The sequence below is a fragment of the Henckelia pumila genome, unplaced genomic scaffold (assembly GCF_033568475.1).
Source record: "Henckelia pumila isolate YLH828 unplaced genomic scaffold, ASM3356847v2 CTG_525:::fragment_3, whole genome shotgun sequence".
Classification (NCBI taxonomy): domain Eukaryota; kingdom Viridiplantae; phylum Streptophyta; class Magnoliopsida; order Lamiales; family Gesneriaceae; genus Henckelia; species Henckelia pumila.
Window position 1 is genome coordinate 359,054 of NW_027331857.1, and position 15,244 is coordinate 374,297.

Below are 15,244 nucleotides of genomic sequence, written 5' to 3' on the forward strand. Positions count from 1 at the left end.
AACAAGGATACACAAATAATATTTCCAAATGCACAAATTTAATATTTTCCACAAACTCCTACCATCCCATAAAAATTATTAGCACTACCTAATAACTCAAACAACATCCACATACTGCCTAAAACTGGAAGGAATATTGGCACACCAACTCCGTTTAACTTGAATCCGCATGCTATAAAATAAGAAGTCAAACGGTACACTTTAAACTATTAAAAGAAATTTTAAACAAAACAAACGCTGAAATACACATTTAAATAAATTAAGCAGCTAGTTTTTTTTAAAAAAAAAAAATTGAAAAGAAAAGAATGACATCAAAACATTTAAAGTGTCAATTCAAGTGTGACTAACATATAAAATTCATTAAACCTACAGACTTTAAGGCGAGATTTCTCGAGTTTCTTACAACCGGCAGTAGGCACAACCCAAACCAGAACCATGCTCTGATACCAACTGTAACGACCCTACTTCTACTTTAAATTAAACTAAATAAAAATACGGATTTTCAAAAAAAAATCAAAATATTAAAAATTTTATTAAAAATTTCGGCATGACCTCTCTGTTAATATTACAACCAACCTGTCTCAGATAGCAACCAAAATAAAATAAAAGAAATAGACAACTGACGACACAAGTAACTAGACCGAGACAAGATCGAGACCCAAGAGAGAGGTTCGACATATCAAATATCCACAAGATTAGTAATATAATGTTTACATGCCCAAAAACAATTCTATCAAAACATTACATATGCATTTTTCAAATAAGCAAAATAAATTCTTCTTAACATAAAAAATTCGAGTAACTATGCGGAAGACGAGCATAGGTCGGAGGGATGTGCTGTGCCCGCATCGCAGTCCACTCGATAGTCTTGCCCTCGATCTCAATGAAATACACCTCATCTGAAAATAATAAGTGTAGTGATTATAAAAGACTCAGCAAGAATATGGGGGGATAACGAGTACTAAATATACATGCACACGCAAGATTAAAAATAGCTTGTAGTGAAAATACTTTTGTGCCCTTAATTTAAACAAATGATTCCTAAAAGAGAGAGTGAACATGAATGAAACATATGCATGGCTAAGTCGAATATAAATAACGGAATAAACTGAACTGAACATAGTCATAAATAAACTGTGAACTGTGAACTTAGATCCTTGAGTTGTGACTCTGTGGTTTCGATCATGATCATGGCTGCAGTGCACTATGCCACAAGAAAGTCAGGATGTCTCCCAACTCGTCTTGCCCTGTGGGTGGTAAGGGAAGCGAAGATTTCTCTTGACTCGTCCAAACCCATGAATTTGGTAAGGGAAGCTAAGACGTCTCCTAACTCGTCCATACACATGAATATTTTGGTAAGGGAAGTCAAGACGTCTCTCAACTCATCCAAACACGTGATAAATATAGTCACAACCATTTGACTTCGTTCAAAAATATTTTCTTCTTTCATTTCTGATTCTGGGACTTAGCATGCATATGTAAATATAACTTACTTGTAAACATTTTCTCAATGATCATGAAAATGAATCACACATGAATGACTGGGATGGTGATTTAGGAGACAAACCAAAGGATGGGAAAACTAAACCATAATGTAGCGCTTAAGACAATTCGAGCGGTTTGCCCATAAAATTTGTAACTTGCTTGATTCTTAATCAAAAATGATTCCGCTTGAAACCACGACTCCATGAAACATAGAACTAAGCCAGGACATCATCCTCGGATTTTATTTCCTAAGCAATCATTTTATGAAAAATTAAATTCCGGACAGCAAGCCTTTTGGCTTCAAAATTCTGCACCTCATAAAATCGAAAATCTAGAACTCGACCAAAACTTAACCGAATTCATTTCCGCTTTAGCCGACATATTCCCAACATCTTAGATTAATTTCAGACCCGAGCCCTTGACCAAAACCCGAGTTTAACCCTGTTTTAAAAATCAGTTTATGGACAGCCCTATTACTTAGCAAATTCTGCTCATCCAAGTCCTTAATCATCCCACTATTCTGGACACTTAAAACTTGGATTTCTATGCTCCTAACCAATAACCTATGACCAAACTCCCCTTCCCAAAACATCCTCAGCTCGAGTCGCCCTGCTTCAAGCTAAATCCCAGCTCGAAACAGCCCTAATTCAAGCCTAACCCCAACTCGAAACAGCCCTGCTTCAAGCCCCCAGAAAACCCAACTCCTACAACCTCCAATCGACAGCCCCATTGCCTCACACTTGCTAGCAAACTCACACTCCATAAGTGCTGGCATGTGAGCTACATCTCAACCATGGTAGCTCCTAAAACACCATCCAAATCAACACAAGAACCACACATTGATTTCGAAACATAATGCTAGGAAAACAAGAATCTGAATTTTCTAAAAACACACAGCATCTTTTCATTCAACATTCCAAGTCCAGTCTTCACCAAGAAACCATAATATCACATTTTCTCAAGCATGAATGAATGACAAATCCCGGCAAAAAAATTAAAAAGGATCGAACATGGCACTACAAGAATTTTTCTCTGAAAATTTGAAATGCTAACACATAATTTCAAACACAATGCATAATAATCTAGTTGATGAGAGAAAGGAGCCTATATCCTTGCCTAAGTTACAAAACCGAAAGAACAAGAGCTTGTTGGAGCCAAAACCGATCCAAAGGCTGGGATGAGCAAGAACCGAGCTGAAAGGAGGTGCACCAGCTCGTTCAGCTCACCAAAATGAAGCTTTGCCGGAGAAGAAGGAGAGAAATAAAGCTGCTGCGATCGAGCTTGAAGAAAATGGCCGATCCGAGGGGCTGCTTCGAGCTGAAAAATCGTGAAGGGTGTGTGTGTAATGAGTGAGATTTGAGTATGAAATTTAAGGATTAGGGTTATATATTAAATTGAGTGTGTGAGGATTTATTAAATAAAAAGAAAATGCTACACACTTTTAAAAATACTATCTAAACTTAGGAACTAGGATTTAAGGAATTTAATTTGCACTAATTAAAATACAAGCTTAAAATTATAATTTAAAATATTAAATTGGGTTTCACTCGTTCGGAAATTAAAGTGCTTAATTTTTCGCAAGAATTTAAAAATAATCTCTAGAATGCGGAACTGGAAGCTACTGAATCCAAGAATTAAAAATCAATACTTTAAATATTTTGATGTCGCAACGTTAAATAAATTTTTTAAACAACAGACAAAGCGATTAAAATAATTTTACACAAACTAGTCAAACGTTTAAAAACAATTTAAATAAATACTCAAGCGAAAATAAAAACCTTTAAAATTGATTTTGACCATTAAAAAGGGTATAAAAAATAAACTAGACATTTAAAATAATTTAAAATAACTAACCGCTAAACTTAGGCTATTTAAAATAAATAGGTTGGACACTCAAAAATATTTAAACAAGTAAGCTAAATAGTTAAAATCATTTAAAATAATAAACTAAACAATTAAAACTATTTAAATAAGCAAGCTTAAACCTCTAAAATATTAAAACAATTCAATTGCACAATAAAAATCATTTTGACAAATAACTTAAACAATTAAAAACATTAATTAAATAGTTAGTACAATAAAAATTATTTGAACAAATAATAAAATATTTTGTTAACACATAATTCACATAAAGAATTTAGATCAATTAAACCTAAAATAATAATCCTAATATTTATTAATTAAATTTAATGCATGTGATTTAGTAAATTGATTTTAGGCGCCACAGTATGGGATGCACATGTATCTACTAGCACATAAGCAGGATAACCATAAAGAGAACAGTTACCTGCTATGACGTCATCTGGTGCTGCCTGAGCCTGTTCTTCAGTCAAGGCAAAGACTCCGGCCTGTTGTCTCAGAGGTTGACTCGCTGCTTGGCTACCTCCTGGTCTACTCTGCTTCTGGGGTTGTGGCTGGAAGGAGTGAACAGAAGATGCTTGCCTTTCAGGCTGAGCCACTGATCTAGATGACCCTGCCCCTTGAGATCTCCCAGAACAACGCTGTGAACATACTCTGGCAAAATGTCCCGTCTGATGGCATATGTTGCAACTCTCAAACACAACTCTGCACTGATCACTGGGATGTATCCCTTCGCATTTGCTGCAATAAACTTGATGAAACTTAAAATTTGTAATTATTTATATGTTAAAAAGTTTGTTTTAAAATTAAAGTTTCATTAAAATTATGAAGTTGTATTATTTTAGTGATATGTGTTTATATTTAAATATTTACTAAAACAGTTGTATTTTATGTTTTGCGCAGGTTTGGTAAAAATAAAATTACTCAAGCTACAAAGGTCATATTGGAGTAATCTCAAATCTTGTAGAATCACAAAAGAGGCATCTTCAACTTTGTTGAAGACAAAAAATTCCAAAAACCTCATTAAGATGATCAAAATAATCAAACATCAAAATGGAGACAGATTTACTTTTACTATTACCAGCTTGTAGTAAAAATATCATAACTATTTCACCTTTTACCCAAAAGAGATGAATTATATGTCCAAACACATCTACACAAAATATCCTACGTGTCCAATGTTAAATGGAAAGGCTGAATCTGTGATACCTATGTCCCACATGAAAAAAATGAAGAATTTAAAATGAGTTTATAATGGGCTACAATTAACTTCTATAGCAACTTGGGTTAATCATTTTTGTAAAGCGAGGACGGATATGAAGAAGTTGCTATAGGGGCCCATTGTGCAGTCGCGCTTGCGCGGGCCTGAGCCTGGGGCATGACAGAATGGTATCAAAGACGGTCACCAGCCGACAGACCCCGGGAAATAAGTGCTATGCGGGGCAAAGTGCTACGTGCGTGGAGCCACCTCTTGAACCTGCGGGGCAAAGTGCTATATGACAGGAGCCACCTCTTGAACCCGTAGAAGCCACCTCTAGATTCTCTGTGCTGGTGGATCAAAGGTCAGGTCACGACGAGAACATCGCTTTCTGAAGGAGGGGTGATTGTGATACCTATGTCCCACATGAAAAAAATGAGTAATTTAAAATGAGTTTATAATGGGCTACAATTGACTTCTATAGCAACTTGGGTTAATCATTTTCGTAAAGCAAGGACGGATACGAAGGAGTTGCTATAGGGGCCCATTGTCCAGTCGCGCTTGCGCGGGCCTGGGCCCGGGGCGTGACAAAATCGGTGGTCTAAGGCATCAAACATGCCAATTAAAGTTGGATCATGGTATTGACATTCAAGGAGACAAGCACCCACCAACTTTACTATTCCACATTGAATGAGCCTTGGACTTTTGCTCTCATTTGGCCTATAAATAGATGTATTGTATAAGCTTTGTAGTGTGCAAAAGTGTAGAGAAATTCCTCACTTGTAAAATAAATATTGTGTGTAATAATAAGAGTTTGAGTGTGCATATTTCTCCAAGTTTAAGTATGAAATTTCTTTTATCCTTACTCTTGAGTCTTATGTTCATGGCAAGTTAAATCCTTTTATGTCAAGGTGAAAAAGTTTCATTGTTGGTCAAGTAAGATTGTTTATATTTTGTATATTCTTTCTTTTTCTATTTTTTATTTTTTTTTCTAATTGATCTTTATTTGTAGGTATAATTTGGATGATTTATTGTTATCTATTTACATCAAATACTTGGTACCTTGAATGTGGTTACCTTGATTTGTTGTCTAATATGATACAATAAATACTACAATAATTATATACTATAAATATATGTATCAATTTATAATAAAGTCATATATATTATTTAGACAATAATGTGGCTCTGCCGGTTGTTCTAAATAATATATTGTGATTTGATCTAACATTTACTTTCTCGCAACTAACATTTACTTTCCGCAATTAACATTTACTTTCCGCAACTAACATTTACATTTCCGCAACTAACATTTACTTTATCGCATCTAACAAAAAAAGTCATATATTTTATTTAGACGATAGCGTGGCTCTGCCGGTTGTTCTAAATAAAATTTGGTGATTTGATCTAACATTTACTTTTATGTAAATTTATATTTATGCACTTATATATATATTATGGGTACCATATATTAATTATCGGTTAATCTGATATTAATATAGTGGGAACTATGTTATATGATATATTTGTTTAAATATTTAATTGTTCTTTTATGTTTATTCTTATTTTAGTTTATTTTATTTATTTTTGTTAAGCAATCTTAAATAAACCAACAATGAACCTTTGAAGCCTTGACAATTTTATAATTTGTGTATTTGAAATTTTATAATAATATTTCCATCTATAATATATCATTGCTAAAATTAAACTTACAGCATCCTCTCTGTGGATCGATCTCGTACTCACGAGTATATTACTTGCAGAAAACCTACACTTGGGTGAATTACAATTTAAGTTGTAGCAAGTTTTTGGCGTCGTTGCCGGGGAGGTATAAATTAAGTTTAATTTTTGTTATTTATGTAAATAGTATGTTGTTTTTAATTGTATGATTGTTTGGAGTCGTAAACAAAGTAGTAGACTTGTTCGAGTATTTGAAAATATTTTAAACACTGAGGATAATTCTAATAATCAAGATAATAATAATAATAATAATAATAATAATAATAATAATAATAATAATAATAATAATAATAATAATAATAATAATAATAATAATAATAATAATAATAATAATCAAAAACATGAACAACCAAGAACACTTAGGCACCATATGAATCCAATAAGAACTAGTACACCATCTTGTTTAGTTTTTCCTCCTGATGCATTTAATTTCAATTTTAAACCTCAAATTATTTAACTTTTACCAAATTTTCATGGCCTAGATTCTGAAAATCCATATTTGCATTTAAGAGAATTTGAGGAGGTTTGCAACACTTATAATGATCAAAATTGTAGCATGGATATTGTTCGATTAAAGCTTTTCCCTTTTTCTTTAAAAGATAAATCTAAAACATCGTTGCAAAATTTGAGATCAAGTTCAATAAGATCATGGGAAGAAATGCAACAAAAATTTCTAAAAAAGATTTTCCCTTCCCATAGAACAAACTCTTTTAAAAGACAAATTACAATTTTTTCTCAAAAACAAGGGGAAACATTTTATCAATGTTGGGATAGATATAAAGAGTTACTTAATACATGCACACATCATGGTTTTGAAATATGGAGGATAGTTTCTCACTTTTATGAAGGTTTAATACCTAAAGATAGGCAAATGATAGAATTCATGTGTAATGGAACTTTTGAAGATAAAAACCCAAATGAAGCTATGGAATATTTGGAGTCATTAGCAAAAAATGCTCAAAATTGGAATAATATAGGCTCAATTGAACCACCAAGTAAAACCAATAATTCAACAAATGGGGTTGGTATTTACCATCTTAAAGATGATGTAGATATTCAAGCCAAACTTGCATTTTTAGCAAGAAAAATTGAGTCATTAGAAATGAAAAAGAGTGATCAATTAAAAAGTGTTCAAGAAATTGTTTGTCATATATGTGATACACATGATCATCTTACAAAAAATTATCCTACTTTACCTTCGTTTAAAGAATGTCTCCATGAACAAGTCAATTATGTTAACAATTTTAAAAAACCAACATTAGACCCTTTTTCACAAACATATAATCCTGGTTGGAGAAACATCCTAATTTTAGTTGGAAGAACGATAATAATGCACAACCTTCACAACAACCTTTTCAAAATAACCAAAATCATCAAGGTTATGCTCCTTTATCCCACCTCCAAGAAAACATTTTGAAGATGAAATTCATGCATACATTCAAAAGCAAGAGTCTATCAATATTCAAAACATTCAATCTATGAATGATTTGAAAGAAACTCTTGCAAAATTTGCATCCGCACTTAATATTCATGAAAAAGGAAAATTTCCATCTCAACCACAACCTAATCCTAAAAATCAAAATCAAGATAAATTTTATCAAGTAAAAGCTGTTATTACTCTTAGAAGTGGTAAAATAGTTAATGATCCATATAGTGATGAAAACAAAGATCATTTAAACTCAAAGAGTAAGGATGAAAATCTTGATACTTTTGAGAAAGATGATACTTTGAGTCCTAAAAATAAGAAAGTTGATGATAAAGTAATAAGTGAGTCAAGTAAACCTATTCCTTTTCCACATGCATTAGTAAATAATAAAAAACAAAAAAATGATTCTGATATTTATGAAGTTTTTAAACAAGTAAAAATAAATATTTCATTATTAGATGCTATTAAACAAGTGCCTTCTTATGCAAAGTTTTTAAAAGATTTATGTACTGTGAAAAGACAATTGCATGTAAAGAAGAAAGCATTTTTAACTGAACAAGTAAGTTCTATTATTCAGAATAATTCTACTTTGAAATATAAAGATCCAGGTTGTCCAACAATTTCATGTATTATTGAAAAAATAAAATTAAAAAAGCTTTGTTAGATTTGGGAGCAAGTGTGAATTTACTTCCTTATTCAGTTTATGAAAAACTTAAGTTGGGAGATTTAAAACCTACATCTGTCACTCTTTTACTAGCCGATAGGTCAATCAAAATACCTAGAGGTATTGTAGAAGATGTGTTAGTTCAATTCGATAATTTCATATATCCTGTGGATTTTATTGTCTTGGATACACAACCAATAGAAGTGCATAATGAAATTCCAGTAATATTAGGACGTCCATTTCTAGCAACTTCAAATGCTTTAATTAATTGTCGAAATGGAATAATGAAATTGTCTTTTGTAAATATGATTTTAGAACTTAATGTGTTCAACTTATGTAAACAACCAATTATTAATGAAGATGAAGATGATAATGCAATAGAAACAATTGTGGAAGAAAATATACACTAAGAAAACTTAAATCAACAACCAGAAGTTTGTTTAGTGGAAAGTGTTTTTAAATCAAAGTTATTTGAAGAAATTAATGAACTTGAAGAAGTAAAAGAAGATGATCATCCAAAACTTGAATTAAAACCGTTACCAATAGAACTAAAATATGCTTTTTCTTGGTAAAAATCAAGCATATCCTATTGTAATATCTTCTACCCTATTACCAAAACAAGAAGAAGATTTAATAACATTACTTAAAAAACACAAAAATGCAATTAGATGGACTTTGCAAGATATAAAAGGTATAAATCCTTTAATCTGTATGCATAGAATTCACTTGGAAGAAAATTCTAAAACATATCAACAACCTCAAAGAAGATTAAATCCACACATGAAAGAAGTTGTTAAAAATGAAGTTTTAAAACTATTAGATGCCGGAATTATTTATCCAATCTCGGATAGTAAATGGGTAAGTCCAACACAAGTAGTACCAAAAAAATCAGGCATCACTGTTATAAAAAATGAAAAGGAAGAATTATTACAAGCTAGGATTCCATCTAATTGGCGTATGTGCATTGATTATAGAAAATTAAATGATGCAACTAGAAAAGATCACTTTTCGTTACCATTTTTAGATCAAATTTTAGAGAAAGTGGCAGGTAATCCTTATTATTATTTTCTTGATGGGTATTCGGGGTATTATCAAATACCAATATCATTAGAAGATCAAGAAAGAAACTACTTTCACTTGTCCTTTTGAAACTTTTGCATTTAAAAGAATGCCATTTGATTTATGTAATGCTCCGGCAACTTTTCAAAGATGCATGCAAAGTATTTTTAGTGACATGATTGAAGAATTTGTGGAAGTTTTTATGGATGATATAACTGTTTTTGGAAACTCATTTGAAAACTGTCTTAAAAATTTGGAAGAAGTTTTAAAAAGATGTGAAGAAAAAAATCTTGTTTTAAATTGGGAAAAATGTCACTACATGGTTAAATCCGGAATTGTGTTAGGGCATGTCATATCTAAAAAATGAATTGAAGTTGATAAAGCTAAGGTTGATGTTATTGCTAATTTACCATCACCAAATACGATCAAAGAAATTCGATCATTTTTGGGTCATGCGGGATTTTATAGAAGATTCATAAAAAATTTTAGCATAATATCGAAACCAATTTCAAATCTTTTAACAAAAGATGCACAATTTGAATGGACTCAAGAATGTGAAACTGCTTTTAAAAAAGATAATTAATCTTTTAACTACATCACCTATTTTACAACCTCCTGATTGATCTTTACCATTTGAATTAATGTGTGATGCAAGTGATAATGTTGTAGGAGCCGTGTTAGGACAAAGAAAAGAAGGTAAACCTTATGTGATCTACTATGCTAGTAGAACCTTAAATAGTGCCCAAATCAATTATTCAACAACTTAGAAAGAATTACTTTCAGTAGTGTTTGCATTAGATAAATTTCGATCCTATTTAAATGGTTCTACTACTATTGTTTATACTGATCATTCTGCCATAAAATGTTTATCAAATAAACAAGATGCTAAGCCGAAATTAATAAGATGGATTTTGTTGCTACAAGAATTTGATCTTGTAATAAAAGATAAAAAATGAAAAGAAAATGTAGTAGCCGATCATTTATCAAGAATAATATTTTAATCGTCTCAAAATAAAATACCAATAAATGAAAATTTTCCGGATGATCAACTATTCTATGCTACTATTATGCCTTGGTTTGCTAATATTGTAAATTTTCTTGTGACAAATAAAATGTCTTCTCATTGGAGTTCACAAGATAAAAATAAATTCTTGAAAGAGGTCAAAAAATTTTATTGGGATGATCCTTATTTGTTTAAGTATTGTCCTGATCAAATTTTTCGGCGATGCATACCCGACAATGAGGTAAGTAGTGTGATTAAATTTTGTCATTCTGAGGCATGTGGAGGTCATTTTTCGTCAAAGAAAACAGCTGCAAAAATCTTTCAATGTGGATTTTATTGGCCTTCTTTATTCAAAGATACGCATTCATTCTACAAATCTTGTGAAAATTGTCAGAAAATGGGTTCAATTTCAAAACGAAACATGATGCCTTTAAATCCAATCATGATTATTGAAATATTTGACAGTTGGGGAATAGATTTTATGGGTCCATTCCATTATCTTTTGGATTTACTTATATTTTAGTGGTTGTTGATTATGTTTCAAAATGGATTGAAGCAATTGCATGTAGAACTAATGATCATAAAGTTGTGATAAAATTTTTGAAAGAAAATATTTTTAGTCGATTTGGAATACCTAGAGCTATAATCAGTGATGGGGAAAGTCATTTTATAAATAAATCATTTTCTTTGTTGTTAAGAAAATATGGTATTACACATAAAGTTTCTACTTCATATCACCCTCAAACGAATGGTCAGGTTGAACTTGCAAATAAAGAAATAAAACAAATTTTGGAAAAAACGGTCAATCCAAATCGAAAAGATTGGTCTTTAAGATTAAGTGATGCATTATGGGCATATAGAACTGCATTTAAAACATCATTGGGGATGTCACCATATAGATTAGTTTTTGGTAAGCATTGTCATCTACCTGTTAAAATTGAACATAAAGCTTATTGGGCTATTAAAGCATTTAATACTAATTTAGATGATGCATCTAAATTAAGAAAATTGCAACTGAATGAACTAGAAGAATTAAGAAATGATGCATATGAAAATGCAAAGATTTATAAAGATAAAACAAAAGTCTTTCATGATAAAAATATTATGAGAAAATCGTTTGAAATTGGACAAAAAGTTTTACTTTATAATTCTCACTTGCATTTGTTTCCAGGAAAAATTAGATCACGATGGACAGGTCCATATGTTGTAAAAAATGTTTATCCTCATGGTGCTGTTGATGTTGAAAATCCTAAAAATAATAATGTGTTTAAAGTTAATGGGCAAAGGCTTAAACCATTTTTAGAAAATGAAATTCTTAATGATGAGTTTATGCCTTTATATGATCCAAATTAATTGTTACTTATATTTTCATTTTATTTTTGCAGAATTGAGTTCACTTCCCGGTTAAGTGGTGGATAACGGTACTCCGTGACTTTTTTTAGTCGGTTTTATTTCAATTTCCCAAAATAATTGAAAAAAAGAAAGAAATTTTTTTTTTATTTTCAAAATGGATGAAGCTATCAAAGAACATGGTAAATATTTTCCATCTGTTTCTAAAAACGTTTTGATAATGATTTATGAAGGCAGATGTGAAAGATTGAGAATGCTTATGCAAAAAGGAATTCCGGAGGATATTCGTCTTATAATTGAAGTCAAAGTTCGATTGGGTGGTGAAGTTTCAAAATTCTTACTTGTTCGAAATATGTTTGGACTAGGAAAAGGCACCTATGCGAAGAAAAGGAGGGCCAAGAGGTTAGATGTTTGTCATAAATGTGCCAGATGGACTTGTGATAGACGATGCAGATCTTTGGGATATGTTTCCACAAATAGAGAAGATAAAATTTATTTCATTAAGAATGGGCTGAGTAAAGAGTCATTAGATGATATCTCATTGACTCTTGAGACGCATTCTAGTGGAGATGTGCAAGGTCAACTTCTCCGTTTATGGAAACTATTCCAAGCATAGCGTCATAGTAATGGTCTTGGGAATCTGACTAAAAAAGACCCTATTTGCCAATTTATAAGAAAATTGGATGGTAAGCCAACCCTCGACTCATAAATATTGAAGAAACACTGTGAGCCACAATCACTGTATATACGCATGCATGTCATTATTATATATTATTATTTTTATTGTTTTCGTTATTATGTTCACACCTGTATTCCTATTTCTGTCGTATTCCTTGTTTTCCTTATAAAATCACTCAACTATCTCTATATTTTTGCAGAAAAGAAAAGAAAAAAACATGGCAGGATCTGCTTCACAAAAATTGAAAAATATTTGTGTATTTTGTGGTTCTAATAGTGGAAAGAGTGAAATATTTGTTGATGCAGCAATTAATCTTGGAAACAAGTTAGCAAAGAGAAAAATTCACTTGGTATACGGAGGAGGCAATATTGGGTTAATGGGATCTATTTCAACAGCAGCTCATCTTGGAGGTAGTCAGGTTTTGGGTATTATTCCTACAGCTTTAGCTGAAGGAAATATTACAGGTGTTACGATTGGGGAAGAATTGAAAGTTTCATCAATGTACGAGAGAATAATTAAAATGATAGAAAATTATGATGCTTTTATTGCCTTACCTGGTGGTTTTGGTACTTTAGAAGAAATTTTTCATGTTGTTTCTTGGGCACAACTTAATATTCATAATAAACCTGTTGGCTTGTTGAATATCAATAACTATTATGATGGTTTGTTGACTTTTCTTGATGTAGTTGTGGAACAAAATTTTATTTCAGAAAATTCACGAAGGATGCTCATCTCTGCTTCGAATGAAGACCAATTAATTGATGATCTCCAAGATTTTGTTCATCAACCTGATTCGGCTATAACAAATATCAATTGGTCTCAACCAACCAGTAATAAAAGGAAACTGGATCATTGATTCAACATGTCACAAAATGGTTTGTGTTTGTTCCTCATCTTCAGTAAATTCCAGGTGATATCTCTTTCATCATGTACTCTTTATTTTTCTTTTTAAAAAAAAACTAAAAACAATGTCATATTCAGGTTTGGGGGAGGGTTTATCTCTAAAAAAAAAATAAAAAATTTAAAAATAAAAAATAAAATATTTCTATAATAATATTTATTTTTCTTTTTCAATGGCAGAGTAAGGAGCGAAAAACTCCTGACACGCATTAGTTTTTATTTATCATATTATCACAATAGATTAGATTTTAATATTCTGTATATATTTAAATTGCAAACTACTAAGAAAATAAATTCTTTTTGTATAGATGTTTATTTATTCTTCTTTTTATCAATTTAATAGAAAATATATAATTGATGGGATATAAGTTATAAATAATATATAATTGTGTGTTTTCAAATAACATATTTTCTAAAACTTTTATGATTATATAGTTAAAGTGATATTGATTGAATGAATAATAACATGTATAATTGAAGGAATTAAATTGTAAAAGTGCAATTTATACTCACATAAATTTTGTGAGTGAGAGGTGAGAATTGAAAAAACAACTTATAAGCTTTTATTGATTATTAAGAAATGGTTTATTACTAGATTAAATCCATTTTGAAAAAAAAAATTTGTGCATATAAAAATTGACTACAAAGTTGTTTGAAGTTTGATTGTAATGATGTAGAGTATTAATATCACTACTATAGTTTTAAATTTTTAATAGATTTACCTCATAAATAAATAAATAAACTTTGAAATAGAAAAAAAAAAGAGAAGAAAAAAATGTTACATATTCAAAGTTTATTGTAGTTATTTGGTTTTGTAAAAACAACTTTGCAGCCAAGTGCAAAAAGAAAAAAAAAACAAAAAAAAAAACATTGAGAAAAAAAAAACAGCTATATATGAAATATCATAACCCGAGAGAATATTAGCCATTTCATAAGTGTATAATTTTCTTATTTTCAATATTAGGTTATTTGATTGTCTGCTTTACATATTAGCCATTTCATAAGTGTATAATTTTCTTCCAACTCCATGAGTGAAAAACAGCTATATATGAAATATCATAACCCGAGAGAATATGGAGTTGAGACTTTTACATTAAAATTTCTGATTATATACATGTTATGAAAATGATTTCTATTATCATTTTGATTATATTTTTCTCAAAGTTTTTAGAAAATATTTATATAAAAAATTATTTATATTTAATATTTTGATATTGTGTGAAATATATACGTATAACCCATCCAATTATATATTAATATATTAGTTGATAACAAGATTTATAAATAAACATATGATCTCCTTACAAGTGTGTTTTAAAATGTTAAAGTTTGCAAATTTGAATATATATATATATTAAGAAATAAAAATCTAACTTGTGATTTTATGATATTTTATTACTAAGGGACTAGTAATTAGCCGGTTTGGAGGTGTGATGAAACTTAAAATTTGTAATTATTTATATGTTAAAAAGTTTGTTTTAAAATTAAAGTTTCATTAAAATTATGAAGTTGTATTATTTTAGTGTTATGTGTTTATATTAAAATATTTTACTAAAAAAGTTGTATTTTATGTTTTGCGCAGGTTTGGTAAAAAAAAAATACTCAAGCTACAAAAGTCATATTGGAGTAATCTTAAATCCTGTAGAATCACAAAAGAGGCATCTTCAACTTTGTACAAGACAAGAAATTCCAAAAACCTCATTAAGATGATCAAAATAATTAAACATCAAAATGGAGACAGATTTACTTTTACTATTACCAGCTTGTAGTAAAAATATCCTACGTGTTCTATGTTAAATGGAAAGGCTGAATCAGTGGTCTAAGCATCAAACATGCCAATTAAAGTTGGGTCATGGTATTGACATTCAAAGAGACAAGCA

The 15,244-nt window shown here is 30.5% G+C and overlaps 1 non-coding gene and 1 pseudogene across 1 annotated transcript; one reads left to right on the forward strand and one right to left on the reverse strand.

The window, feature by feature from the left end:
- Positions 1 to 4,731: 4,731 nt before the first annotated feature.
- On the forward strand, positions 4,732 to 14,337 carry LOC140873075 (uncharacterized; annotated as a pseudogene).
- LOC140873382 (small nucleolar RNA R71) lies at positions 6,986 to 7,096 on the reverse strand. The gene has a single exon (XR_012148015.1). It is a non-coding gene; the product is annotated as a small nucleolar RNA R71 (small nucleolar RNA).
- Positions 14,338 to 15,244: the final 907 nt, after the last annotated feature.